This window comes from Primulina tabacum, unplaced genomic scaffold (genome assembly GCF_025594145.1).
Source record: "Primulina tabacum isolate GXHZ01 unplaced genomic scaffold, ASM2559414v2 Contig1240, whole genome shotgun sequence".
Lineage (NCBI taxonomy): Eukaryota > Viridiplantae > Streptophyta > Magnoliopsida > Lamiales > Gesneriaceae > Primulina > Primulina tabacum.
In genome coordinates, this window is record NW_027460171.1 from 1 (window position 1) to 22,972 (window position 22,972).

Sequence of the window (22,972 nt, forward strand, 5' to 3'; positions counted from 1 at the left end):
ACCCATCCTAGCTCTGCCATCGCGCCAGAACGCTAACTTCATGGTTAATTGGGCGAGAGCAGTGCCGCGTTTGTCCATCGCCGCCCGCTCCACTACGTCGAGGGATATAAATAAAAACACCCCACTCAATGTTGGGTGCGATCATACCGCACTAATGCAACCGGATCCAATCAGAACTCCGAAGTCAAGCATGCTTGGGCGAGAGCAGTACTAGGATGGTGACCCCCTGGGAACTCTCCTCGTGTTGCACCCTTTCGTGTTTTTCTATTTTTATTACTTGTAGACAGACGATTTTCGGCTAAATCATCTGAATCTCGATCGGGACCAGATAACACATGTGAAATAAAGTAGCTCGGGCACTACGGATTTGGACAAATTGTAGGCTAATTTGATTGTAAACGGGCAAACGGACAGACTCATTACTACGCAATGAGATGACGAGAGTTTTAGCCGAATTCTTCTCTAAGACCCTCTAATTTGCGATTTACCGCTTCTGTTAAGCTTTCGTTTCTCGAGAAATCCGCTTAGGAAGTCGAAATTCGATTTCCGGTTCCATTTTAATCGTATCCCAAACATAATAATAGCTTTACATTCGTTATTTCCTTCTTCTTATTTTTTTTTTGTGTTATCCAGTTCTGTGCGGAAGGGTATGACGCAGATTACTCCGGAGACGGTTAACTCATTAAAAACAATTATTTCGACTGTTTTTCCATAATTTACGTAAACGGTCGCGACACGAGGTCTTCCCAGGGAGGTCACCCATCCTACTCTGCCATCGCGCCAGAACGCTTAACTTCTTCATGGTTATGATTGGGCGAGAGCAGTGCCGCGTGTTGTCCATCGCCGCCCGCTCCACACGTACGAGGATATAAGAATAACATCCCACTCAATGTCGGGTGCGATCATACCAGCACTAATGCACCGGATCCCATCAGAACTCCGAAGTTAAGCGTGCTTGGGCGAGAACAGTACTAGGATGGGTGACCCCATGGAAAGTTTTCATGTTGCAACCCTTTTCGTGTTTTTATATTTTTGATTACTTGTTGACAGACGATTTTCGTCTCAAATCATCTGAATCTCGATCGGGACCAGATAAGACATGTGAAATGAAAGTAGCTCGGTCAATGCCGGATTTGGACAAAATTGTAGGCTAATTTGATTGTAAACGGGCAAGCGGACGAGACTCATTACTATGCAATGAGCTGACGAGATTTTAGCCGAATTCCTTCTCTAAGACCCTCTAATTTGCGATTTACGCTTCTGTTAAGCTTTCGTTTCGTAATGAAATCCGCTTAGGGAAGTTTGAAATTCGATTTCGGTTCCATTTTATCGTATCCCAGGCATAATAATAGCTTTACATTCGTTATTTCCTTCTTCTTATTTTTTTTCTATTTTCTGGGAATATTTATCGATTTTTGTTGTCGTTAGCCGGTTCTGTGAAGAAGGGTATGACACAGATTACTCCAGAGACGGTTAACACATTAAAAACAATTATTTCGACTGTTTTATCCCATAATTTACGTAAACGGTCGCGCCACGAGGTCTTCCAAGGGAGGTCACCATCCTAGCTCTGCCATCGCGCTAGAACGCTTAACTTCATGGTTATGATTGGGCGAGAGCAGTGCCGCGTGTTGTCCATCGTCGCCCGCTCCACACGTACTCGAGGGATATAAGAATAAACATCCCACTCAATGTCGGGTGCGATCATACCAGCACTAATGCACCGGATCCCATCAGAACTCCGAAGTTAAGCGTGCTTGGGCGAGAGCAGTACTAGGATGTGTGACCGACCCCCTGGGAAGTCCTCGTGTTGCACCTCTTTTCGTGTTTTTCTATTTTTGATTACTTGTTGATAGACGATTTTCGGCTCAAATCATCTGAATCTCAATCGGAACCAGATAAGACATGTGAAATGAAAGTAGCTCGGGCACTGCCGGATTTGGACAAAATTGTAGGCTAATTTGATTGTATACGGGCAAACGTACGACACTTATTACTACGCAATGAGCTGAAGATTTTAGCCGAATTCCTTCTCTAAGACCCTTTAATTTGCGATTTACCGCTTCTCTTAAGCTTTCGTTTCCTCGAGAAATCCGCTTAGGAAGTTCGAAATTCGATTCCTGTTCCATTTTATCGTATCCCAGGCATAATAATAGCTTTACATTCGTTATTTCCTTTTTCTTATTTTTTTTTCTATTTTCTGGGAACATTTATCGATTTTTGTTGTCCTGAGCCGGTTCTGTGCGGAAGGGTATGACGCAGATTACTCCGGAGACGGTTAACTCATTAAAAACAATTATTTCGACTGTTTTATCCATAATTTCCGTAAACGGTCGCGACACGAGGTCTTCCCAGGGAGATCACTCATCCTAGCTCCGCCATCGCGCCAGAACGCTTAACTTCATGGTTATGATTGGGCGAGAGCAGTGCCACGTGTTGTCCATCGCCGCCCGCCCCACACGTACTCGAGGGATATAAGAATAAACATCCCACTCAATGTCGGGTGCGATCATACCAGCACTAATGCACCGCATCCCATCAGAACTCCGAAGTTAAGCGTGCTTGTGCGAGAGCAGTATAGGATGGGTGACCCCTAGGATTCCCAGTCCTCGTGTTGCACCCCTTTTCGTGTTTTTCTATTTTTGATTACTTGTTGACAGACGATTTTCGGCTCAAATCATCTGAATCTCGATCGGGACTAGATAAGACATGTGAAATGAAAGTAGCTCGGGCACTGCCGGATTTGGAACAAAATTGTAGGCTAATTTGATTGTAAACGGGCAAACGGACGAGACTCATTACTACGCAATGAGCTGACGAGATTTTAGCCGAATTCCTTCTCTAAGACCCTCTAATTTGCGATTTACCGCTTCTGTTAAGCTTTCGTTTCCTCGAGAAATCCGCTTAGGAAGTTCGAAATTCGATTCCGGTTCCATTTTATCGTATCCCAGGCATAATAATAGCTTCACATTTGTTATTTCCTTCTTCTTATTTTTTTCTATTTTATGGGAACATTAATCGATTTTTGTTGTCGTGAGCCGGTTCTGTGCGGAAGGGTATGACGCAGATTACTCCGGAGATGGTTAACTCATTAAAAACAATTATTTCGACTGTTTTAACCATAATTTACGTAAACGGTCGTGACACGAGGTCTTCCCAGGGAGGTCACCCATCCTAACTCTGCCATCGCGCCAGAACGCTTAACTTCATGGTTATGATTGGCGAGAGCAGTGCCGCGTGTTGTCCATCGCCGCCCGCTCCCCAAGTCTTCGAGGGATATAAGAATAAACTTCCCACTCAATGTCGGGTGCGATCATACCAGCACTAATGCACCGGATCCCATCCGAACTCCGAAGTTAAGGGTGCTTGGGCGAGAGCAGTACTAGGATGTGTGATCGACCCCCTGGGAAGTCCTCGTGTTGCACCTCTTTTCGTGTTTTTCTATTTTTGATTACTTGTTGACAGACGATTTTCGGCTCAAATCATCTGAATCTCGATCGAGACTAGATAGGACATGTGAAATGAAAGTAGCTCGGGCACTGCCGGATTTGGACAAAATTGTAGGCTAATTTGATTGTAAACGGGCAAACGGACGAGACTCATTCTATTCAATGAGCTGACGAGATTTTAGCCGAATTCCTTCTCTAAGACCCTCTAATTTGCGATTTACTGCTTCTGTTAAGCTTTCGTTTCCTCGAGAAATCCGCTTAGGAAGTTCGAAATTCGATTCCTGTTCCATTTTATCGTATCCCAGGCATAATAATAGCTTTACATTCGTTATTTCCTTCTTCTTATTTTTTTTTCTATTTTCTGGGAACATTTATCGATTTTTGTTGTCCTGAGCCGGTTCTGTGCGGAAGGGTATGACGCAGATTACTCCGGAGACGGTTAACTCATTAAAAACAATTATTTCGACTGTTTTATCCATAATTTCCGTAAACGGTCGCGACACGAGGTCTTCCCAGGGAGATCACTCATCCTAGCTCCGCCATCGCGCCAGAACGCTTAACTTCATGGTTATGATTGGGCGAGAGCAGTGCCACGTGTTGTCCATCGCCGCCCGCCCCACACGTACTCGAGGGATATAAGAATAAACATCCCACTCAATGTCGGGTGCGATCATACCAGCACTAATGCACCGCATCCCATCAGAACTCCGAAGTTAAGCGTGCTTGTGCGAGAGCAGTACTAGGATGGGTGACCCCTGGGATTCCCAGTCCTCGTGTTGCACCCCTTTTCGTGTTTTTCTATTTTTGATTACTTGTTGACAGACGATTTTCGGCTCAAATCATCTGAATCTCGATCGGGACTAGATAAGACATGTGAAATGAAAGTAGCTCGGGCACTGCCGGATTTGGAACAAAATTGTAGGCTAATTTGATTGTAAACGGGCAAACGGACGAGACTCATTACTACGCAATGAGCTGACGAGATTTTAGCCGAATTCCTTCTCTAAGACCCTCTAATTTGCGATTTACCGCTTCTGTTAAGCTTTCGTTTCCTCGAGAAATCCGCTTAGGAAGTTCGAAATTCGATTCCGGTTCCATTTTATCGTATCCCAGGCATAATAATAGCTTCACATTTGTTATTTCCTTCTTCTTATTTTTTTCTATTTTATGGGAACATTAATCGATTTTTGTTGTCGTGAGCCGGTTCTGTGCGGAAGGGTATGACGCAGATTACTCCGGAGATGGTTAACTCATTAAAAACAATTATTTCGACTGTTTTAACCATAATTTACGTAAACGGTCGTGACACGAGGTCTTCCCAGGGAGGTCACCCATCCTAACTCTGCCATCGCGCCAGAACGCTTAACTTCATGGTTATGATTGGGCGAGAGCAGTGCCGCGTGTTGTCCATCGCCGCCCGCTCCCCAAGTCTTCGAGGGATATAAGAATAAACTTCCCACTCAATGTCGGGTGCGATCATACCAGCACTAATGCACCGGATCCCATCCGAACTCCGAAGTTAAGGGTGCTTGGGCGAGAGCAGTACTAGGATGTGTGACCGACCCCCTGGGAAGTCCTCGTGTTGCACCTCTTTTCGTGTTTTTCTATTTTTGATTACTTGTTGACAGACGATTTTCGGCTCAAATCATCTGAATCTCGATCGAGACTAGATAGGACATGTGAAATGAAAGTAGCTCGGGCACTGCCGGATTTGGACAAAATTGTAGGCTAATTTGATTGTAAACGGGCAAACGGACGAGACTCATTCTATGCAATGAGCTGACGAGATTTTAGCCGAATTCCTTCTCTAAGACCCTCTAATTTGCGATTTACTGCTTCTGTTAAACTTTCGTTTCCTCGAGAAATCCGCTTAGGAAGTTCGAAATTTGATTCCGGTTATATTTTATCATATCCCAGGCATAATAATAGCTTTACATTCGCTAATTCCTTCTTCTTATTTTTTTCTTATTTTCTGGGAACATTTAGCGATTTTTGTTGTCGTGAGCCGGTTCTGTGCGGAAGGGTATGACGCAGATTACTCCGGAGACGGTTAACTCATTAAAAACAATTATTTCGACTGTTTTATACATAATTTACGTATTATTTCGACTGTATTATTCATAATTTACGTAAACGGTCGCGACACGAGGTCCTCTCAGGGAGGTCACCCATCCTAGCTCTACCATCGCGCTAGAACGCTTAACTTCATGGTTATGATTGGGCGAGAGCAGTGCCGCATGTTGTCCATCGCCGCCCGCTCCACACAAACTCGAGGGATATAAAAATAAACATCCCACTCAATGTCGGGTGCGATCATACTAGCTCTAATGCACCGGATCCCATCAAAACTCCGAAGTTAAGCGTGCTTGCGCGAGAGCAGTACTAGGTGGGTGACCCCCTGAGAAGTCCTCGTGGTTGCACCTTTTTTAGTGTTTTTCTATTTTTGATTACTTGTTGACAGACGATTTTCGGCTCAAATCATCTGAATCTCGATCGGGACCAGATAAGACATGTGAAATGAAAGTAGCTCGGGCACTGCCGGATTTGGACAAAATTGTAGTTTAATTTGATTGTAAACGGGCAAACGGACGAGACTCATTACTACGCAATGAGCTGACGAGATTTTAGACGAATTCCTTCTCTAAGACCCTCTAATTTGCCATTTACCGCATCTGCTAAGCTTTCGTTTCCTCGAGAAATCCGCTTAGGAAGTTCGAAATTCGATTCCGGTTCCATTTTATCGTATCTCAGGCATAATAATAGCTTTGCATTCTTTATTTCCTTCTTCTTATTTTTTTTTCTATTTTCTGGGAACATTTATTGAATTTTGTTGTCGTGAGCCGGTTCTGTGCGGAAGGGTATGACGAAGATTACTCCGGAGACAGTTAACTCATTAAAAACAATTATTTCGACTGTTTTATCCATAATTTACGTAAACGGTCGCGACACGAGGTCTTCCCAAGGTGGTCACCCATCCTTGCTCTACCATCGCGCCAGAACGCTTAACTTCATGGTTATGATTGGGCGAGAGCAGTGCCGCGTGTTGTCCATCGCCGTCCGCTCCACACGTACTCGAGGGATATAAGAATAAACATCCCACTCAATGTCGGGTGCGATCATACCAGCACTAATGCACCGGATCCCATCAGAACTCCGAAGTTAAGCGTGCTTGGGCGAAAGCGCAGTACTAGGATGGGTGACCCCCTGGGAAGTCCTCGTGTTGCACCCCTTTTCGTGTTTTTCTATTTTTGATTACTTGTTGACAGACGATTTTCGGCTCAAATCATCTGAATCTCGATCGGGACCAGATAAGACATGTGAAATGAAAGTAGCTCAGGCACTGCCGGATTTGGACAAAATTGTAGGCTAATTTGATTGTAAACGGGGCAAACGGACGAGATTCATTACTACGCAATGAGCTGACGAGATTTTAGCCGAATTCCTTCTCTAAGACCCTCGAATTTGCGATTTACCGCTTCTGTTAAGCTTTCGTTTCCTCGAGAAATCCGCTTAGGAAGCTCGAAATTCGATTCCGGTTCCATTTTATCGTATCCCAGGCATAATAATAGCTTTACATTCGTTATTTTCTTCTTCTTATTTTTTTTCTATTTTCTGGGAACCATTATCGATTTTTGTTGTCGTGAGCCGGTTCTGTGCGAAAGGGTATGACGCAGATTACCCCGGAGACGGTTAACTCATTAAAAACAATTATTTCGACTGAAATCAACATAGCTCGGGCACTGCCGGATTTGGACAAAATTGTAGGCTAATTTGATTGTAAACGGGCAAAAAAACGAGACTCGTTACTCCGCAATGAGCTGGTGAGATTTTAGCCGAATTCCTTCTCTAAGACCCTCTAATTTTCGATTTTCCGCTTCTGTTAAGCTTTCGTTTCCTCGAGAAATCCATTTAGGAAGTTCGAAATTCGATTCCCATTCCATTTTATCGTATCCCAGACATAATAATTGCTTTACATTCGCTATTCCCTTCTTCTTATTTTTTTTTCTATTTTCTGGGTATATTTATCGATTTTTGTTGTCGTGAGCCGGTTCTGTGCGGAAGTGTATGACGCAGATTACTCCAGAGACGGATAACTCATTAAAAACAATTATTTCGACTGTTTTATCCATAATTTACGTAAACAGTCGCACCACGAGGTCTTCCCAGGGTGGTCACCCATCCTTGCTCTGCCATCGCGCCAGAACGCTTAACTTCATGATTATGATTGGGCGAGAGCAGTGCCGCGTGTTGTCCATCGCCGCCCGCTCCACACGTAATCGAGGGATATAAGAATAAACATCCCACTCAATGTCGGGTGCGATCATACCAGCACTAATGCACCGCATCCCATCAAAACTCCGAAGTTAAGCGTGCTTGTGCGAGAGAAGTACTAGGATGGGTGACCCCCTGGGATTCCCAGTCCTCGAGTTGCACCCCTTTTCGTGTTTTTCTATTTTTGATTACTTGTTGACAGACGATTTTCGGCTCAAATCATCTGAATCTCGATCGGGACCAGATAAGACATGTGAAATGAAAGTAGCTCAGGCACTGCCGGATTTGGACAAAATTGTAGGCTAATTTGATTGTAAACGGGCAAACGGACGAGATTCATTACTACGCAATGAACTGACGAGATTTTAGCCGAATTCCTTCTCTAAGACCCTCGAATTTGCGATTTACCGCTTCTGTTAAGCTTTCGTTTCCTCGAGAAATCCGCTTAGGAAGCTCGAAATTCGATTCCGGTTCCATTTTATCGTATCCCAGGCATAATAATAGCTTTACATTCGTTATTTTCTTCTTCTTATTTTTTTTCTATTTTCTGGGAACCATTATCGATTTTTGTTGTCGTGAGCCGGTTCTGTGCGAAAGGGTATGACGCAGATTACCCCGGAGACGGTTAACTCATTAAAAACAATTATTTCGACTGAAATCAACATAGCTCGGAACACTGCCGGATTTGGACAAAATTGTAGGCTAATTTGATTGTAAACGGGCAAAAAAAACGAGACTCGTTACTCCGCAATGAGCTGGTGAGATTTTAGCCGAATTCCTTCTCTAAGACCCTCTAATTTTCGATTTTCCGCTTCTGTTAAGCTTTCGTTTCCTCGAGAAATCCATTTAGGAAGTTCGAAATTCGATTCCCATTCCATTTTATCGTATCCCAGACATAATAATGGCTTTACATTCGCTATTCCCTTCTTCTTATTTTTTTTTCTATTTTCTGGGTATATTTATCGATTTTTGTTGTCGTGAGCCGGTTCTGTGCGGAAGTGTATGACGCAGATTACTCCAGAGACGGATAACTCATTAAAAACAATTATTTCGACTGTTTTATCCATAATTTACGTAAACAGTCGCACAACGAGGTCTTCCTAGAGAGGTCACCTATCCTAGCTCTGCCATCGCGCCAGAACGCGTAAATTCATGGTTATGATTGGGCGAGAGCAGTGCCGCGTGTTGTCCATCGCCGCTCGCTCCACACGTACTCGAGGGATATAAGAAGAAACATCCCACTCAATGTCGGGTGCGATCATGCCAGCACTAATGCACCGGATCCCATCAGAACTCCGAAGTTAAGCGTGCTTGCGCTGAGAGCAGTAGTAGGGAGGGTGACCCCCCTGGGAAGTCCTCGTGTTGCACCCTTTTTCGTGTTTTTCTATTTTTCATTACTTGTTGACAGACGATTTTCGGCTCAAATCATCATAATCTCGATCGGGACCATATAAGACATGTGAAATGAAAGTAGCTCGGGCACTGCCGGATTTGGACAAAATTGTAGGCTAATTTGATTGTAAACGGGCAAACGGACGAGACTCATTACTATGCAATGAGCTGACGAGATTTAGCCGAATTCCTTCTCTAAGACCCTCTAATTTGCGATTTACCGCTTCTGTTAAGCTTTCGTTTCCTCGAGAAATCCGCTTAGGAAGTTCGAAATTCGATTCCGGTTCCATTTTATCATATCCCAGGCATAATAATAGCTTTACATTCGCTATTTCCTTCTTCTTATTTTTTTCTTATTTTCTGGGAACATTTAGCGATTTTTGTTGTCGTGAGCCGGTTCTGTGCGGAAGGGTATGACGCAGATTACTCCGGAGACGGTTAACTCATTTAAAACAATTATTTCGACTGTTTTTGCCATAATTTACGTAAACGGTCGCGACACGAGGACTTCCCAGGGAGGTCACCCATCCTAGCTCTGCCATCGCGCCAGAACGCTTAACTTCATGGTTATGATTGGGCGAGAGCAGTGCCGCGTGTTGTCCATCGCCGCCCGCTCCACACGTACTCGAGGGATATAAGAATAAACATATCACTCAATGTCTGGGTGCGATCATACCAGCACTAATGCACCGGATCACATCAGAACTCCGAAGTTAAGCGTGCTTGGGCGAGAGCAATACTAGGATGGGTGACCCTTTGGGAAGTCTTCGTGTTGCACCCCTTTTCATGTTTTTCTATTTTTTATTACTTGTTGACAGACGATTTTCGGCTCAAATCATCTGAATCTCGATCGGGACCAGATAAGACATGTGAAATCAACGTAGCTCGGGCACTGCTAGATTTGGACAAAATTATAGGCTAATTTGAGTGTAAACGGGCAAACGGACGAGAATTATTACTCCGCAAAGAGCTGGCGATATTTTAGCTAAATTCCTTCTCTAAGATCCCTCTAATTTACGATTTACCGCTTCTGTTAAGCTTCCATTTCCTCGAGAAATCGGCTTTAGAAGTTAGAAATTCGATTCCGGTTCCATTTTATCGTATCTCAGGCATAATAATAGCTTTACATTCGCTATTACCTTCTTCTTATTTTTTTTTCTATTTTCTGGGAATATTTTGCGATTTTTGTTGTCGTGAGGCGGTTTTGTGCGAAAGGGTATGACGCAGATTACTCCGGAGAAGGTTAACTCATTAAAAACAATTATTTCAACTGTTTTATCCATAATTTACGTAAACGATCGCGACACAAAGTCTTCCCAGGGAGGTCGCCCATCCTAGCTCTACCATCGCGCTAGAACGCTTAACTTCATGGTTATGATTGTGCGAGAGCAGTGCCGCGTGTTGTCCATCGTCGCCCGCTCCACACGTACTCGAGGATATAAGAATAAACATCCCACTCAATGTCGGGTGCGATAATACCAGCACTAATGCACCGGATCCCATCAGAACTCCGAAGTTAAGCGTGCTTGGGCGAGAGAAGTACTAGGATGGATGACCCCCTGGAAAGTCCTCGTGTTGCACCCATTTTTGTGTTTTTCTATTTTTGATTGATTACTTGTTGACAGACGATTTTCGGCTCAAATATTCTGAATCTCGATCGGGAACAAATAAGACATGTGAAATCAACGTAGCTCGGGCACTGCCGGATTTGGACAAAATTGTAGGTTAATTTTATTGTAACAGGGCAAACGAACGAGACTCATTACTCCGCAATGAGGCTGACGAGATTTTAGCCGAATTCCTTCTCTAAGACCCTCTAATTTGCGATTTTCCGTTTCTGTTAAGCTTCCATTTCCTCGAGAAATCCGCTTAGCAAGTTCGAAATTCGATTCCGGTTCCATTTTATCGTATCCCAAGGCATAATAATAGCTTTACATTCGCTATTTTCTTCTTCTTATTTTTTTTCTATGTTCTGGGAACATTTTGCGATTTTTGATGTCGTGAGCCGGTTCTGTGCGGAAGGGTATGACGCAGATTACTCCGGAGACGGTTAACTCATTAAAAACAATTATTTCGACTGTTTTTGCCATAATTTAAGCAAATAGTCGCGACACGAGGACTTCCCAGGGAGGTCACCCATCCTTGCTCTGCCATCGCGCCAGAACGCTTAACGTCATGGTTATGATTGGGCGACAGCAGTGCCGCGTGTTGTCCATCGCCGCCCGCTCCACACGTACACGAGGGATATTAAAATATACATCCAACTCAAGGTCGGTGCGATCATACCAGCACCTAATGCACAGGATCCCATCAGAACTCCGAAGTTAAGCGTGCTTGGGCGAAAGCGCAGTACTAGGATGGGTGACCCCCTGGGATGTCCTCGTGTTGTACACCTTTTCGTGTTTTTCTATTTTTGATTACTTGTTGACAGACGAATTTTGGCTCCAATCATCTGAATCTCGATCGGGACCAGATAAAACATTTGAAATCAACGTAGCTCGGGCACTGCCGGATTTGGACAAAATTGTAGGCTAATTTGATTGTAAACGGGCAAACGAACGAGACTCGTTACTTCTCAATGATCTGGTGAGATTTTAGCCGAATTCCTTATCTAAGACCCTCTAATTTGCGATTTTTCGCTTCTGTTAAGCTTCCGTTTCCTCGATAAAAAATGTTTAGGAAGTTCGAAATTCGATTCAAGTTCCATTTTATCGTATCCCAGGCATAATAATAGCTTTACATTCGCTATTTTCTTCTTCTTATTTTTTTTTCTATTTTCTAGGAACATTTAGTGATTTTTGTTGTCGTGAGCCGGTTCTGTGCGGAAGGGTATGACGCAGATTACTCCCGAGACGGATAACTAATTAAAAACAAAACGCTTAACTTCATGGTTCTGATTGGGCGAGAGCAGTGCCGCGTGTTGTCTATCGCCGCCCGCTACACACGTACTCGAGGGATATAAGAATAAACATCCCACACAATGTCGGGTGCAATCATAACAGCACTAATGCACCGGATCCCATCAGAACTCCGAAGTTAAGCATGCTTGGGAGAGAGCAGTACTAGGATGGGTGACCCCCTGGGAAGTTCTCGTGTTGCACCCATTTTCGTGTTTTCTACTTTTGATTACTTGTTGACAGACGATTTTCGGCTCAAATCATCTGAATCCTGATCGTGACCTGATAAGACATGAGAAATCAACGTAGCTCGGGCACTGCCGGATTTGGACAAAATTGTAGGCTAATTTGATAGTAAACGGGCAAACGACCGGGACACTTTACTACGCAATGAGCTGACGAGATTTTAGCCGAATTCCTTCTCTAAGACCCTCTAGTTTGCGATTTATTGCTTCTTTTAAGCTTCCGTTTCCTTGGAAATCCGCTTAGTAAGTTCTAAATTCGATTCCGGTTCCATTTTATCGTATCCCAAGCATAATAATAGCTTTACATTCGCTATTTCTTTTTCTAATTTTTTTCTATTTTGTGGGAATATTTATCGATTTTTGTTGTCGTTAGCCGGTTCTGTGTGGAAGGGTATGACGCAGATTACTCCGGAGACGGTTAACTCATTAAAAACAATTATTTAGACTGTTTTATCCATAATTTACGTAAACGGTCGCGAAACGAGGTCTTCCCAGGGAGGTCACCCATCCTACCTCTGCCATCGCGCCAGAACGCTTAACTTCATGGTTATGATTAAGGCGAGAGCAGTGCCGCGTGTTGTCCATCGCCGCCTGCTCCACACGTACTCGAGGGATATAAGAATAAACATCCCACTCAATGTCGGGTGCTATCATACCAGCACTATTGCACTGGATCCCATCATAACTCCGAAGTTAAGCGTGCTTGGGAGAGAGCAGTACTAGGATGGGTGACCCCCTAGGAAGTCCTCGTGTTGTACCCCATTTCGTGTTTTTCTATTTTTGATTACTTGTTGACGGACGATTTTCTGCTCAAATCATCTGAATATCGATCGGGACCAAATAAGACATGTGAAATCAGCGTAGCTCGGGTAGTGCCTGATTTGGACAAAATTGTAGGCTAATTTTATTGTAAACGGGCAAACGGACGAGACTCATTACTTCGCAAAGTGCTCGCGAGATTTTAGCTAAATTTCTTCTCTAAGACCCTCTAATTTGCGATTTACCGCTTCTGTTAATGTTCCGTTTCCTCGAGAAATCCATTTAGGAAGTTCGAAATTCGATTCCGGATCCATTTTATCGTATCCCAGGAATAATAATAGCTTTACATTCTTGGAAGTCCTCGTGTTGCACCCCTTTTCGTGTTTTTCTATTTTTGATTACTTGTTGACAGACGATTTTCGGTTCAAATCATCTGAATCTCGATCGGGACCAGATAAGACATGTGAAATGAAAGTAGCTCGGGCACTGCCGGATTTGGACAAAATTGTAGGCTAATTTGATTGTAAACGGGCAAACGGACGAGACTCATTACTACGCAATGAGCTGACGAGATTTTAGCCGAATTTCTTCTCTAAGACCCTCTAATTTGCGATTTACCGCTTCTGTTAAGCTTTCGTTTCCTCGAGAAATCCGCTTAGAAAGTTCGAAATTCGATTCCGGTTCCATTTTATCGTATCCCAGGCATAATAACAGCTTTACATTCGTTATTTCCTTCTTCTTATTTTTTTTTCTATTTTCTGGAAACATTTATCGATTTTTGTTGTCGTGAGCCGGTTCTGTGCGGAAGGGTATGACGCAGATTACTCCGGAGACGGTTAACTCATTAAAAACAATATTTCGACTGTTTTATCTATAATTTACGTAAACGGTCGCGACATGAGGTTTTTCCAGGGAGGTCACCCATCCTAGCTCTGCCATCGCGCCAGAACGCTTAACTTCATGGTTATGATTGGGCGAGAGTAGTGCCGCGTGTTGTCCATCGCCGCCCGCTCCACACGTACTCGAGGGATATAAGAATAAACATCCCACTCAATGTCGGGTGCGATCATACCAGCACTAATGCACCGGATCCCATCAGAACTCCGAAGTTAAGGTGCTTGGGCGAGAGCAGTACTAGGATGGGTGACCCCTGGAAAGTCCTCGTGTTGCACCCCTTTTCGTGTTTTCTATTTTTGATTACTTGTTGACAGACGATTTTCGGCTCAATTCATCTGAATCTCGATCGGGACTAGATAAGACATGTGAAATGAAAGTAGCTCGGGCACTGCCGGATTTGGACAAAATTGTAGGCTAATTTGATTGTAAACGGGAAAACGGACGAGGCTCATTACTACGCAATGAGCTGACGAGATTTTAGCCGAATTCCTTCTCTAAGACCCCCTAATTTGCGATTTACCGTTTCTGTTTAGCTTTCGTTTCCTCGAGAAATCCGCTTAGAAAGTTCGAAATTCGATTCTGGTTCCATTTTATCGTATCCCAAGAATAATAATAGCTACATTCGTTATTTCATTCTTCTTATTTTTTTTTATTTTCGAGGAACATTTATCGATTTTTGTTGTCATCAGCCGGTTCTGTGCGGAAGGGTATGACGCAGATTACTCCGGAGACGGTTAACTTATTAAAAACAATTATTTAGACTGTTTTATCTATAATTTACGTAAACGGTCGCAATACGAGGTCTTCACAGGGAGGTCACCCATCCTACCTCTGCCATCGAGCCAGAACGCTTAACTTCATGGTTATGATTGGGCGAGAGCAGTGCCGCGTGTTGTTCATCGTCGCCCGCTCCACACGTACTCGAGGGATATAAGAATAAACATCCCACTCAATGTCGTGTGCGATCATACCAGCACTAATGCACCGGATCCCATCTGAACTCCGAAGTTAAGCGTGCTTGGGCGAGAGCGCAGTACTAGGATGGGTGCCCCCTGGGAAGTCTTCGTGTTGCACCTTTTTTCGTGTTTTTCTATTTTTGATTACTTGTTGACAGACGATTTTCGGCTCAAATCAACTGAATCTCGATCGGGACCAGATAAGATATGTGAAATGAAAGTAGCTCGGGCACTGCCGGATTTGGACAAAATTGTAGGCTAATTTGATTGTAAACGGGCAAACGGACGAGACTCATTCCTACGCAATGAGCTGACGAGATTTTAGCCGAATTCCTTCTCTAAGACCCTCTAATTTGCGATTTACCGCTTCTGTTCAGCTTTCGTTCCTCGAGAAATCCACCTAGGAAGTTCGAAATTCGATTCCGGTTCTATTTTATCGTATCTCAGGCATAATAATAGCTTTAAATTCGTTATTTCCTTCTTATTATTTTTTTTCTATTTTCTGGGAACATTTATCGATTTTTGTTGTCGTGAGCCGGTTCTGTGCGGAAGGGTATGACGCAGATTACTCCGGAGCCGGTTAACTCATTAAAAACAATTATTTCGACTGTTTTATCCATAATTTACGTAAACGGTCGCGACACGAGGTCTTTCCAGGGAGTCACCCATCCTAGCTCTGCCATCGCGCCAGAACACTTAACTTCATGGTTCTGATTGGGCGAGAAAAGTGCCGCGTGTTGTCCATCGCCGCTTGCTCCACCCGTACCTCGAGGGATATAAGAATAAACATCCCACTCAATGACGGGTGCGATCATACCAGCACTAATGCACCGGATCCCATCAGAACTCCGAAGTTAAGCGTGCTTGGGCGAGAGCAGTACTAGGATGGTGACCCCCTGGGAAGTCCTCGTGTTGCACCCTTTTCGGGTATTTCTATTTTTGATTACTTGTTGACAGACGATTTCGGCTCAAATCATCTGAATCTCGATCGGGGACTAGATAAGACATGTGAAATGAAAGTAGCTCGGGGCACTGCCGGATTTGGACAAAATTGTAGGCTAATTTTATTGTAAACGGGCAAAACGGACGAGACTCATTACTACGCAATGACTGACGAGATTTTAGGCCGAAATTCCTTCTCTAAGACCCTCTAATTTGGCGATTTCACCGCTTCCTGTTAAGCTTTCGTTTCCTCGAGAAATCCGCTTAGGAAGTTCGAAATTACGATTCCGGTTCCATTTTATCGTATCCAAACATAATAATGCTTTACATTCATTATTTCCTTCTTCTTATTTTTTTTTCTATTTTCTGGAAACATTTATCGTTTTGTTGTCGTGAGCCGGTTCTGTGCGGAAGGGTATGACGCAGATACTCGGAGAACGGTTAACTCATTAAAAAACAATTAATTCGATGTTTTAATCCATAATTTACGTAAACAGGTCGCGACACGAGGTCTTCCCAGGGAGGTCACCCATCCTAAGCTCTGCCATCGCGCCAGAAAGCTTAACTTCATGGTTCTGATTGTGCGAGAAACAGTGCCGCGTGTTTGTCCATCTGCCGCTTGCTCCACCCGACTCGAGGGATATAAGATAAACATCCCAACTCAATGACGGGTGCGATCAGACCAGCACTATGCACCGGATCCCATCAGAACTCCGAAGTTAGCTGTGCTTGGGCCGAGAGCAGTACTAGGATGGTGACCCCCCTGGGAAGTCCTCGTGTTGCAACCCTTTTTCGTGTATTTCTATTTTTTGATTACTTGTTGACAGCGATTTTTCGGCTCAAATCATCTGAATCTCGATCGGGACTAGATAAGACATGTGAACTGAAGTAGCTCGGGCACTGCGGATTTTGGACAAAATTGTATGGCTATTTGATTGTAAACGGGGCAAACGGACGAGACTCATTACTACGCAATGAGCTGACGAGATTTTAGCCGAATTCCTTCTCTAAGACCCTCTAATTGCGATTTACCGCTTCTGTTAAGCTTTCGTTCCGTTCCTCGAGAAATCCGCTTAGGAAGTTCGAAATTCGATTCTGGTTCCAATTTTATCGTATCCTAAGAATAATACTAGCTTTACATTCGTTATTTCCTTCTTCTTATTTTTTTTTTTTTCTGGGAACATTTATCGATTTTTGTTGTCGTGAGCCGGTTCTGTGCGGAAGGGTATGACGCAGATTACTCCGGAGACGGTTAACTCATTAAAAACAATTATTTCGACTGTTTTATCCATAATTTACGTAAACGGTCGCGACACGAGGTCTTCCCAGGGAGGTCACCCATCCTACTCTGCCATCGCGCCAGAACGCTTAACTTCATGGTTATGATTGGGCGAGAGCAGTGCCGCGTGTTGTCCATCGCCGCCTCCACACGTACTCGAGGGATATAAGAATAAACATCCCACTCAATGTCGGGTGCGATCATACCAGCACTAATGCACCGGATCCCATCAGAACTCCGAAGTTAAGCGTGCTTGGGCGAAGCAGTACTAGGATGGGTGACCCCCTGGGAAGTCCTCGTGTTGCACCCCTTTTCGTGTTTTTTATTTTTGATTACTTGTTGACAGACGATTTTCGGCTCAAATCATCTGAATCTCGATCGGGACCAGATAAGACATGTGAAATGTAGCTCGGGCACTGCCGGATTTGGACAAAATTGTAGGCTAATTTGATTGTAAACGGGCAAACGGACGAGACTCATTACTACGCAATGAGCTGACGAGATTTTAGCCGAATTCCTTCTCTAAGACCCTCTAATTTGCGATTTACCGCTTCTGTTAAGCTTTCGTTTCCTCGAGAAATCCGCTTAGGAAGTTCGAAATTCGATTCCGGTTCCATTTTATCGTATCCCAGGCATAATAATAGCTTTACATTCGTTATTTCCTTCTTCTTATTTTTTTCTATTTTCTGGGAACATTTATCGATTTTTGTTGTCGTGAGCCGGTTCTGTGCGGAAGGGTATGACGCAGATTACTCCGGAGACGGTTAACTCATTAAAAACAATTATTTCGACTGTTTTATCCATAATTTACGTAAACGGTCGCGACACGAGGTCTTCCCAGGAGGTCACCCATCCTACCTCTGCCATCGCGCCAGAACGCTTAACTTCATGGTTATGATTGGGCGAGAGCAGTGCCGCGTGTTGTCCATCGCCGCCCGCTCCACACGTACTCGAGGGATATAAGAATAAACATCCCACTCAATGTCGGGTGCGATCATACCAGCACTAATGCACCGGATCCCATCAGAACTCCGAAGTTAAGCGTGCTTGGGCGAGAGCACTAGGATGGGTGACCCCTGGGAATTCCTCGTGTTGCAACCCTTTTCGTGTTTTTTCTATTTTTTATTACTTGTTGACAGACGATTTTCGGCTCAAATCATCTGAATCTCGATCGGGACCAGATAAGACATGTGAAATGAAAGTAGCTCGGGCACTGCCGGATTTGGACAAAATTGTAGGCTAATTTGATTGTAAACGGGCAAACGGACGAGACTCATTACTACGCAATGAGCTGACGAGATTTTAGCCGAATTCCTTCTCTAAGACCCTCTAATTTGCGATTTACCGCTTCTGTTAAGCTTTCGTTTCCTCGAGAAATCCGCTTAGGAAGTTCGAAATTCGATTCCGGTTCCATTTTATCGTATCCCAGGCATAATAATAGCTTTACATTCGTTATTTCCTTCTTCTTATTTTTTTTCTATTTTCTGGGAACATTTATCGATTTTTGTTGTCGTGAGCCGGTTCTGTGCGGAAGGGTATGACGCAGATTACTCCGGAGACGGTTAACTCATTAAAAACAATTATTTCGACTGTTTTATCCATAATTTACGTAAACGGTCGCGACACGAGGTCTTCCCAGGGAGGTCACCCATCCTAGCTCTGCCATCGCGCCAGAACGCTTAACTTCATGGTTATGATTGGGCGAGAGCAGTGCCGCGTGTTGTCCATCGCCGCCCGCTCCACACGTACTCGAGGGATATAAGAATAAACATCCCACTCAATGTCGGTGCGATCATACCAGCACTAATGCACCGGATCCCATCAGAACTCCGAAGTTAAGCGTGCTTGGGCGAGAGCAGTACTAGGATGGGTGACCCCCTGGGAAGTCCTCGTGTTGCACCCCTTTCGTGTTTTTCTATTTTTGATTACTTGTTGACAGACGATTTTCGGCTCAAATCATCTGAATCTCGATCGGACCGGATTAGACATGTGAAATGAAAGTAGCTCGGGCACTGCCGGATTTGGACAAAATTGTAGGCTAATTTGATTGTAAACGGGCAAACGGACGAGACTCATTACTACGCAATGAGCTGACGAGATTTTAGCCGAATTCCTTCTCTAAGACCCTCTAATTTGCGATTTACCGCTTCTGTTAAGCTTTCGTTTCCTCGAGAAATCCGCTTAGGAAGTTCGAAATTCGATTCCGGTTCCATTTTATCGTATCCCAGGCATAATAATAGCTTTACATTCGTTATTTCCTTCTTCTTATTTTTTTTCTATTTTCTGGGAACATTTATCGATTTTTGTTGTCGTGAGCCGGTTCTGTGCGGAAGGGTATGACGCAGATTACTCCGGAGACGGTTAACTCATTAAAAACAATTATTTCGACTGTTTTATCCATAATTTACGTAAACGGTCGCGACACGAGGTCTTCCCAGGGAGGTCACCCATCCTACCTCTGCCATCGCGCCAGAACGCTTAACTTCATGGTTATGATTGGGCGAGAGCAGTGCCGCGTGTTGTCCATCGCCGCCCGCTCCACACGTACTCGAGGGATATAAGAATAAACATCCCACTCAATGTCGGGTGCGATCATACCAGCACTAATGCACCGGATCCCATCAGAACTCCGAAGTTAAGCGTGCTTGGGCGAGCAGTACTAGGATGGGTGACCCCCTGGGAAGTCCTCGTGTTGCACCCTTTTCGTGTTTTTCTATTTTTGATTACTTGTTGACAGACGATTTTCGGCTCAAATCATCTGAATCTCGATCGGGACCAGATAAGACATGTGAAATGAAAGTAGCTCGGGCACTGCCGGATTTGGACAAAATTGTAGGCTAATTTGATTGTAAACGGGCAAACGGACGAGACTCATTACTACGCAATGAGCTGACGAGATTTTAGCCGAATTCCTTCTCTAAGACCCTCTAATTTGCGATTTACCGCTTCTGTTAAGCTTTCGTTTCCTCGAGAAATCCGCTTAGGAAGTTCGAAATTCGATTCCGGTTCCATTTTATCGTATCCCAGCATAATAATAGCTTTACATTCGTTATTTCCTTCTTCTTATTTTTTTTTTTTCTGGGAACATTTATCGATTTTTGTTGTCGTGAGCCGGTTCTGTGCGGAAGGGTATGACGCAGATTACTCCGGAGACGGTTAACTCATTAAAACAATTATTTCGACTGTTTTATCCATAATTTACGTAAACGGTCGCGACACGAGGTCTTCCCAGGAGGTCACCCATCCTAGCTCTGCCATCGCGCCAGAACGCTTAACTTCGTGGTTATGATTGGGCGAAAGCAGTGCCGCGTGTTGTCCATCGCCGCCCGCTCCACACGTACTCGAGGGATATAAGAATAAACATCCCACTCAATGTCGGGTGCGATCATACCAGCACTAATGCACCGGATCCCATCAGAACTCCGAAGTTAAGCGTGCTTGGGCGAGAGCAGTACTAGGATGGGTGACCCCTGGGAAGTCCTCGTGTTGCACCCTTTTCGTGTTTTTCTATTTTTGATTACTTGTTGACAGACGATTTTCGGCTCAAATCATCTGAATCTCGATCGGGACCAGATAAGACATGTGAAATGAAAGTAGCTCGGGCACTGCCGGATTTGGACAAAATTGTAGGCTAATTTGATTGTAAACGGGCAAACGGACGAGACTCATTACTACGCAATGAGCTGACGAGATTTTAGCCGAATTCCTTCTCTAAGACCCTCTAATTTGCGATTTACCGCTTCTGTTAAGCTTTCGTTTCCTCGAGAAATCCGCTTAGGAAGTTCGAAATTCGATTCCGGTTCCATTTTATCGTATCCCAGATAATAATAGCTTTACATTCGTTATTTCCTTCTTCTTATTTTTTTTTTATTTTCTGGGAACATTTATCGATTTTTGTTGTCGTGAGCCGGTTCTGTGCGGAAGGTATGACGACAGATTACTCGGAGACGGTTAACTCATTAAAACAATTATTTCGACTGTTTTATCCATAATTTACGTAAACGGTCGCGACACGAGGTCTTCCCAGGGAGGTCACCCATCCTACTCTGCCATCGCGCCAGAACGCTTAACTTCATGGTTATGATTGGGCGAGAGCAGTGCCGCGTGTTGTCCATCGCCGCCGCTCCACACGTACTCGAGGGATATAAATAAACATCCCACTCAATGTCGGGTGCGATCATACCAGCACTATGCACCGGATCCCATCAGAACTCCGAAGTTAAGCGTGCTTGGGCGAAGCGCAGTACTAGGATGGGTGACCCCCTGGGAAGTCCTCGTGTTGCACCCTTTTCGTGTTTTTCTATTTTTGATTACTTGTTGACAGACGATTTCGGCTCAAATCATCTGAATCTCGATCGGGACCAGATAGACATGTGAAATGAAAGTAGCTCGGACTGCCGATTTGGACAAAATTGTAGGCTAATTTGATTGTAAACGGCAAACGGACGAGACTCATTACTACGCAATGAGCTGACGAGATTTTAGCCGAATTCCTTCTCTAAGACCCTCTAATTTGCGATTTACCGCTTCTGTTAAGCTTTCGTTTCCTCGAGAAATCCGCTTAGAAGTTCGAAATTCGATTCCGGTTCCATTTTATCGTATCCCAGGCATAATAATAGCTTTACATTCGTTATTTCCTTCTTCTTATTTTTTTCTCTATTTCTGGGAACATTTATCGATTTTTGTTGTCGTGAGCCGGTTCTGTGCGGAAGGGTATGACGCAGATTACTCCGGAGACGGTTAACTCATTAAAAAAATTCGACTGTTTTATCCATAATTTACGTAACGGTCGCGACACGATCTTCCCAGGGAGGTCACCCATCCTAGCTCTGCCATCGCGCCAGAACGCTTAACTTCATGGTTATGATTGGGCGAGAGCATGCCGCGTGTTGTCCATCGCCGCCCGCTCCACACGTACTCGAGGGATATAAGAATAAACATCCCACCAATGTCGGTGCGATCATACCAGCAACAATGTTGCCCCTGGGAAGTCCTCGTGTTGCACCCCTTTCTGTTTTTCTATTTTTCTTGTTGACAGACGATTTTCGGCTCAAATCATCTGAATCTCGATCGGGACCAGATAAGACATGTGAAATGAAAGTAGCTCGGCACTGCCGGATTTGGACAAAATTGTAGGCTAATTTGATTGTAAACGGGCAAACGGACGAGACTCATTACTACGCAATGAGCTGACGAGATTTTAGCCGAATTCCTTCTCTAACCCTCTAATTTGCGATTTACTTCTGTTAAGCTTTCGTTTCCTCGAGAAATCCGCTTAGGAAGTTCGAAATTCGATTCCGGTTCCATTTTATCGTATCCGAGGCATAATAATAGCTTTACATTCGTTATTTCCTTCTTCTTATTTTTTTTCTATTTTCTGGGAACATTTATCGATTTTGTTGTCGTGAGCCGGTTCTGTGCGGAAGGGTATGACGCAGATTACTCCGGAGACGGTTAATCATTAAAACAATTATTTCGACTGTTTTATCCATAATTTACGTAAACGGTCGCGACACGAGGTCTTCCCAGGGAGGTCACCCATCCTAGCTCTGCCATCGCGCCAGAACGCTTAACTTCATGGTTATGATTGGGCGAGAGCAGTGCCGCGTGTTGTCCATCGCCGCCCTCTCCACACGTACTCGGGATATAAGAATAAACATCCCACTCATGTCGGTGCGATCATACCAGCACTAATGCCCGATCCCATCAGAACTCCGATTAAGCGTGCTTGGGCGAAGCAGTACAGGATGGTGACCCCTGGGAAGTCCTCGTGTTGCACCCCTTTTCGTGTTGTTTCTATTTTTTTACTTGTTACAGACGATTTTCGGCTCAAATCATCGAATCTCGATCGGACCAGATAGACATGTGAAATGAAGTATCTCGG

The 22,972-nt window shown here is 44.1% G+C and overlaps 19 non-coding genes and 7 pseudogenes across 19 annotated transcripts; all 26 read left to right on the forward strand.

The window, feature by feature from the left end:
* Positions 1–133: 133 nt before the first annotated feature.
* On the forward strand, positions 134–253 carry LOC142536209 (5S ribosomal RNA; annotated as a pseudogene).
* A 641-nt stretch (positions 254–894) lies between these two features.
* LOC142536189 (5S ribosomal RNA) lies at positions 895–1,013 on the forward strand. Its single transcript, XR_012818070.1, has one exon. It is a non-coding gene; the product is annotated as a 5S ribosomal RNA (ribosomal RNA).
* Positions 1,014–1,696: 683 nt separating this feature from the next.
* Positions 1,697–1,819, forward strand: LOC142536193 (5S ribosomal RNA). The gene has a single exon (XR_012818074.1). It is a non-coding gene; the product is annotated as a 5S ribosomal RNA (ribosomal RNA).
* A 682-nt stretch (positions 1,820–2,501) lies between these two features.
* Positions 2,502–2,623, forward strand: LOC142536206 (5S ribosomal RNA; annotated as a pseudogene).
* Positions 2,624–3,305: 682 nt separating this feature from the next.
* LOC142536194 (5S ribosomal RNA) lies at positions 3,306–3,428 on the forward strand. The gene has a single exon (XR_012818075.1). It is a non-coding gene; the product is annotated as a 5S ribosomal RNA (ribosomal RNA).
* Positions 3,429–4,111: 683 nt separating this feature from the next.
* On the forward strand, positions 4,112–4,234 carry LOC142536201 (5S ribosomal RNA; annotated as a pseudogene).
* Positions 4,235–4,917: 683 nt separating this feature from the next.
* Positions 4,918–5,040, forward strand: LOC142536195 (5S ribosomal RNA). The gene has a single exon (XR_012818076.1). It is a non-coding gene; the product is annotated as a 5S ribosomal RNA (ribosomal RNA).
* Positions 5,041–5,754: 714 nt separating this feature from the next.
* Positions 5,755–5,873, forward strand: LOC142536200 (5S ribosomal RNA). Its single transcript, XR_012818081.1, has one exon. It is a non-coding gene; the product is annotated as a 5S ribosomal RNA (ribosomal RNA).
* A 684-nt stretch (positions 5,874–6,557) lies between these two features.
* Positions 6,558–6,678, forward strand: LOC142536187 (5S ribosomal RNA). Its single transcript, XR_012818068.1, has one exon. It is a non-coding gene; the product is annotated as a 5S ribosomal RNA (ribosomal RNA).
* A 1,084-nt stretch (positions 6,679–7,762) lies between these two features.
* On the forward strand, positions 7,763–7,886 carry LOC142536204 (5S ribosomal RNA; annotated as a pseudogene).
* A 1,085-nt stretch (positions 7,887–8,971) lies between these two features.
* On the forward strand, positions 8,972–9,092 carry LOC142536203 (5S ribosomal RNA; annotated as a pseudogene).
* A 683-nt stretch (positions 9,093–9,775) lies between these two features.
* Positions 9,776–9,894, forward strand: LOC142536188 (5S ribosomal RNA). Its single transcript, XR_012818069.1, has one exon. It is a non-coding gene; the product is annotated as a 5S ribosomal RNA (ribosomal RNA).
* A 684-nt stretch (positions 9,895–10,578) lies between these two features.
* Positions 10,579–10,697, forward strand: LOC142536185 (5S ribosomal RNA). Its single transcript, XR_012818067.1, has one exon. It is a non-coding gene; the product is annotated as a 5S ribosomal RNA (ribosomal RNA).
* Positions 10,698–11,385: 688 nt separating this feature from the next.
* LOC142536205 (5S ribosomal RNA) lies at positions 11,386–11,507 on the forward strand (annotated as a pseudogene).
* A 591-nt stretch (positions 11,508–12,098) lies between these two features.
* LOC142536192 (5S ribosomal RNA) lies at positions 12,099–12,217 on the forward strand. The gene has a single exon (XR_012818073.1). It is a non-coding gene; the product is annotated as a 5S ribosomal RNA (ribosomal RNA).
* Positions 12,218–12,897: 680 nt separating this feature from the next.
* On the forward strand, positions 12,898–13,016 carry LOC142536199 (5S ribosomal RNA). Its single transcript, XR_012818080.1, has one exon. It is a non-coding gene; the product is annotated as a 5S ribosomal RNA (ribosomal RNA).
* A 1,056-nt stretch (positions 13,017–14,072) lies between these two features.
* Positions 14,073–14,189, forward strand: LOC142536190 (5S ribosomal RNA). The gene has a single exon (XR_012818071.1). It is a non-coding gene; the product is annotated as a 5S ribosomal RNA (ribosomal RNA).
* Positions 14,190–14,868: 679 nt separating this feature from the next.
* Positions 14,869–14,988, forward strand: LOC142536198 (5S ribosomal RNA). The gene has a single exon (XR_012818079.1). It is a non-coding gene; the product is annotated as a 5S ribosomal RNA (ribosomal RNA).
* A 682-nt stretch (positions 14,989–15,670) lies between these two features.
* On the forward strand, positions 15,671–15,788 carry LOC142536208 (5S ribosomal RNA). The gene has a single exon (XR_012818082.1). It is a non-coding gene; the product is annotated as a 5S ribosomal RNA (ribosomal RNA).
* Positions 15,789–16,478: 690 nt separating this feature from the next.
* LOC142536207 (5S ribosomal RNA) lies at positions 16,479–16,597 on the forward strand (annotated as a pseudogene).
* Positions 16,598–17,280: 683 nt separating this feature from the next.
* On the forward strand, positions 17,281–17,398 carry LOC142536210 (5S ribosomal RNA). The gene has a single exon (XR_012818083.1). It is a non-coding gene; the product is annotated as a 5S ribosomal RNA (ribosomal RNA).
* Positions 17,399–18,074: 676 nt separating this feature from the next.
* LOC142536197 (5S ribosomal RNA) lies at positions 18,075–18,189 on the forward strand. Its single transcript, XR_012818078.1, has one exon. It is a non-coding gene; the product is annotated as a 5S ribosomal RNA (ribosomal RNA).
* A 683-nt stretch (positions 18,190–18,872) lies between these two features.
* LOC142536184 (5S ribosomal RNA) lies at positions 18,873–18,991 on the forward strand. The gene has a single exon (XR_012818066.1). It is a non-coding gene; the product is annotated as a 5S ribosomal RNA (ribosomal RNA).
* Positions 18,992–19,672: 681 nt separating this feature from the next.
* Positions 19,673–19,789, forward strand: LOC142536211 (5S ribosomal RNA). Its single transcript, XR_012818084.1, has one exon. It is a non-coding gene; the product is annotated as a 5S ribosomal RNA (ribosomal RNA).
* A 676-nt stretch (positions 19,790–20,465) lies between these two features.
* On the forward strand, positions 20,466–20,583 carry LOC142536196 (5S ribosomal RNA). Its single transcript, XR_012818077.1, has one exon. It is a non-coding gene; the product is annotated as a 5S ribosomal RNA (ribosomal RNA).
* Positions 20,584–21,257: 674 nt separating this feature from the next.
* LOC142536191 (5S ribosomal RNA) lies at positions 21,258–21,376 on the forward strand. Its single transcript, XR_012818072.1, has one exon. It is a non-coding gene; the product is annotated as a 5S ribosomal RNA (ribosomal RNA).
* Positions 21,377–22,972: the final 1,596 nt, after the last annotated feature.